This window comes from Trichechus manatus, unplaced genomic scaffold, assembly GCF_000243295.1.
Source record: "Trichechus manatus latirostris isolate Lorelei unplaced genomic scaffold, TriManLat1.0 scaffold00357, whole genome shotgun sequence".
NCBI lineage: Eukaryota > Metazoa > Chordata > Mammalia > Sirenia > Trichechidae > Trichechus > Trichechus manatus.
In genome coordinates, this window is record NW_004444293.1 from 405,980 (window position 1) to 411,034 (window position 5,055).

A 5,055-nucleotide genomic window follows, 5' to 3' on the forward strand; every position below is an offset into this window, starting at 1 on the left:
ATCCTGTCATAGTAGACCATACTATTGTCTGATTCAGAGTGGTCACTATCTGTTCATTTCAGCTCACTAATGCCTAGGATATCAACGTTTATGTGTTCCATTTCATTTTTGACTATTTCCAATTTTCCTAGATTCATACTTCATACATTTCATGTTCTTATTATTCATGGATGTTTGTAGATGTTTCTTCTCATTTTGAGTCTTGCCACATCAGCAAATGAAGGTCTTGAAAGCTTTATTCCACCCACGTCATTAAGGTCTACTCTACTTTGAGGAAGCAGCTATTTTGCAGTCTTCTTTTGAGCGCCTTCCAACCTGAGGGTCTCATTTTCTCGCACTGTATCAGACAATGTTAAACTGCTCTTCATAAGGTTTTTACTGACTAATTCTTTTCAGAAGTAGACCACCAGTTCCTTCTTCCTAGTCTTAGTCTGGAAGCTCAGCTGAAATCTGTCCACCATGGGTGACCCTGCTGGTATTTGAATACAGGTGGGATAGCTTTTAGAATCCCAGCCACTTGCAAGCCCCTGCAGTACCACAAACTGACAGACTTGTAGGGGAAAAACTTCTTAGAATTTTATGTGTTTGTATGTATGTGTAGGGGGATGAGCACATCAAAAATATCAAATTCCAGTATATATATAGAATTATGTACATTATATATGTATATATTTAATATATAGATTCAATGTATATAAGATTATACACATACACATCTTCTACCTTTTACATTTTTAACCATTTTATGGTCTATTTTGGGAGGAGACTTTGCAGACTTAATGAGTGGAACTGGCCAAATTTTAGAATGGTATGATGTAAAGAAAATACACGAATAAGTTACAATGCCTTATATAATAAATGATGTTAATAATGCAGACCTAAAAACTCCACCTTTTTGAATTGTATAGCCTTAACCTTAGAAATTTTTTATAGTCACCACCTGCATTTGATCATTACTTATTAAATTTGATTTATAACCTATATAGAAAATTTCTACCTCTGCTAGAAAATTTAAAAAGAGAATTACAGGCTCTAATGTTTAGTTATTTCATGAAAACCAAAAAAAAAAGAACTTGTTGCCATTGAGTCTATTCTGACTCAGTGCAATTTACTTCATATACCCCCAGGGCTCTTTCAGTACTTGGGGGATTTCTGATAGAATAATTTTTAATTTTGTATGATTAGTTAAGCTGTCAAGCAATTTTTAAAGCATATTTTAGGTTGAATAGCTAGCAGTATTTTGAGCTTTTCTCTATTCTAACCAACGGGCTAAAAGCTGGGATACAAAAGTGAGCAAAATAAACACAGTCTTTTCATGGACCCACAATCTATAAAGCAGGGAAGATATTAACAAAAATAATTTTAAAATAGAGTTACAAATGCGGTTAAGTATTGTAAAATGTGCAAGAGGCAACACAATGAATCAGAGCTAATTTAGATGAATTCTAGGTTTTGTAGTAGAAAATGTTGGTCTTACTTCAGCTGGGGTACGAATGGTAAAATGTGTTTATAGATTACCTATTATGAAGCAGTTTCCAACAGACATTGATTAATAGTGTCCCTGGAAATTTATTAATCATGTAGAAATTTGAGGACATGCTCAGTTCTAGAGAAGTAGAGAGCATACACAAAGGGCAATTAGTGATTAAACTTGTCTTGTCAGGTTAAGTTCTGAGAAGCATTGCCACCAGTTATAGCTCAAAAGAGACTATGAATAATAGACCATCTTTTCTGAAACTGAGGAAAGGAATGATAAAGAGTCAAAAAGCAGGGCATCGTGAACAAACGTGTTGATGGAATTTCTTCCTGAGTAGAGTCAACAACATGAGTATTTTAAAAGTGGTTTTAAAATCCTGAGCTATCAGTAGTAAAAAAATGTTATTATTAGTAAGAAGGGGTATTGCTTATGTTGTAGAAGTGTCAGAAGTATAACAGCAGTACATTCTAAGAAAAAACAAAGCAAAACAGATGTAAGTCAACTTAATGTAGAGGGAATACAGTAAACCCATTTGAACAGAGAATTGAGTATCAAAATAGTTCCTGCTGATTTTTATTTTTTAAGAAAATTACTTCAGAAAGGAAAATTATTGGTTTTAGAGCAATGGTGTGATGGTGTCATGGACAGGAAAGAGAAAATGCAAGGATAAATAAGGGAGGTGTATAACTTCAGCACAGTCAATAACTTTAGTTAGAAATGTGCAAAGGTAGCTTTTAAGTAAAAGGAAATTGGCCATTAAGGAACAGTGTAAATGACTGCATGTCTAAACAAGTCTTTCCCAAAGAAAATGCAGAGAGATTTCAAAAGAACAAGCATTATCTTAAACAGAAATAATTTCATAAGAAAATGTTTTCACCAAATATTACATTCTTTTTCTCCGCTCTTCTCTCTCTCTCTCTCACACACACACATATACACATACATTCAAAATACAAATGTATTTTTTTATTAAGTAATCTAATAAAGTCCTTACAACATTTTCTCACTACCATCTTTTCTTCAGTAGCATTCCTTGTTGTTTTTGTTAAGTTTCCATCGAGTCATCTCCGACTAACAGAGATTTTATGTATAACAGAAGGAAGTGTTGCCCATTCCTGTGCTGTCCTCACAATCATTGCTAAGTTTGAGCCCATTGTTTCACCCACTGTCCATCCATTTCATTGAGTGTCTCCCTCTTTTTCACTGACCCTTTGCTTCACCAACCATGATGTCTCTTTCCAGTGATTGGTCGCTCCTGATGACTTGTCCAAAGTAAGTGAGATACAGTTTCATCATGCCTGCTTCTAAGGAATATTCTGGCTACACTTCCTCCAAGAATGATAGCGTTTCTTACAAAAGTCTATTTCCCATTAAAAAATAAAAAAATAAATAACTTCACTATGATAAGATCATAGTTTACAAATAATATACACTATTTAGGAATGCATATTTTAATCAATAAGAATATTTGGCTAAGGCTTCTTCACTTAAAATTATATTTGAACCACTATGGAAGAGAAAATAGTAGTCCTCCCAAGAGGTCCATATCCTAATCCCCAAAAACCTATGAATAAGTTAGATTATATATGATATGTTATAAATATTATATTACATATTAGGATACAAAGGGGAATTGAGGTAGCAGATGGAATTAAGGCTGGTAATCAGTTGACCTTAAAATAGGGAGATTATCCTGGAATATACAGATGAGCTCAGTGTAATCACAAGTGTTCTTAAAAGTGTAAGGACACAGAAGAGTCAGAGAAGATATGATGAGAGAAGCAAAGGTCAGAGTGATCTCATGTGAGAAGGACTCTCCATTGTTGGCTCTGAAGATGGAGGGAGAGGGTTGTGGGCCAAGAAATTTAGTCTATAAAAGCTGTAAAAGGCCAGGAAATGGATTATGCACTAGAGCCTCCAAAAGGAACAAGTCCTATGGACAACTGGATTTTAGTCCAGTGAGGCTTCTAACCTAAAGAACTGTAAGATAATAAATTTATGTGGTTTTAAGCCATTGAATTTGGGCTATTTTGTTACCGTTACATAAGAAAACTAACACCTCTCACAGTTTTACACTACTCTCTTATTTAGAATTAATTACAGAGACATATTTACAGAATCTTACTATGATATCCTCCTTAATTTTATATTTATCATCTCCACAATTAAGGATAAGCAAAAGGTAGGCTAAAACAGGTTTAGTTTTTTAGATCATATTCACAATAGTATTCTTATAAAATATATTTTTTGCAATTAGCAGTACTATAATAATTATTAATTTCATAAAGAATAATGGAGTTTTTTAAAAAAAAATTTGCTTCTTGGAGAAGGCTAAATGATCACATTTAGGTTTGAAAGAGAGGTAATCCATTTTTACTTCATGGATACTGAAGGAGGAAAGTCTTCAGAAGTCAGTCCATGGTATATTTAAAATTCTTCACCAACACCATAATTCAAATGCATCAATTCTTCTTCGGTCTTCCTTATTTATTGTCCAGTTTTCCCAAGCATATGACGTGATTGAAAGTACTATGCCTTTGGTCAGGCCCACCTTAGTCCTCAAAGTGACATCTTACCCTTTTAACACTTTAAAGACGTCTTTTGCAGCAGATTCACCCAATGCAATACATCCTTTCTTGATTACTGCTTCCTTGGACATTGATTGTGGATCCAAGTAAAATGAAATGCTTGACAACTTCAATCTTTTCTCCATTTATCATACTGTTGCTTATTCGTCCAATTGTGAGGGTTTTTTATTTTCTTGGTGTTGAAGTGTACTCCATACTAAAAGCTGTAGTCTTTGCTCTTTATCAGTAAGTGCTTCAAGTCCTCTTCACTTTTAGGAAGCAAGGTTGTATTATCTGCATATAGCAGGTTGTTAATGAGTCTTCCTCCAATCCTGATGCCTTGTTCTTCTTCCTATATTCCAGCTCCTTGGATTATTTGCTCAGCATACAGATTGAATAAGTATGGTGAAAGAATATAACTTTGACACACACCTTTCCTAACTTTAAACCATGCAGTATCCCCTTGTTCTGTTCCAGTGACTGCCTCTTGGTCTATGTACAGGTTCCAAATGTGCAGAATTAAGTGTTCTGGAATTCACACTCTTCCCAATGTTATTCATGCTTTGTTATGATCCACATAGTTGAACACTTTTGCACAGTCAACAAAATACAGGTAAACGTCCTTCTGGTATTCTCTGCTTTCATCCAAAATCCATCTGACATCAGTAATGATATCTCTCGCTCTATGTCATCTTCTGAATCCAGCTTGAATTTCTGGCAGTTCCCTGTCTATGTACTGCTGCAATTACTTTTGAATAATCTTCAGCAAAATTTTACTTGTGTGTAATATTGATGATATTAATAGATAATTTCCACATTCTCTTGGATCACCTTTCTCTGGAATAGGCACAAGTATGGTTCTCTCCCATTTGGATGGCTAAATAGTTGTCATCCAAATTTCTTGGCATAGACAAGTGAACACTTCCACAGCTGCATCCGTTTGTTGAAATATCTCAATTGGTATTCTGTCAGTTCCTGAAGCCTTGATTTTAGCCAATGCCTTCAGTGCAT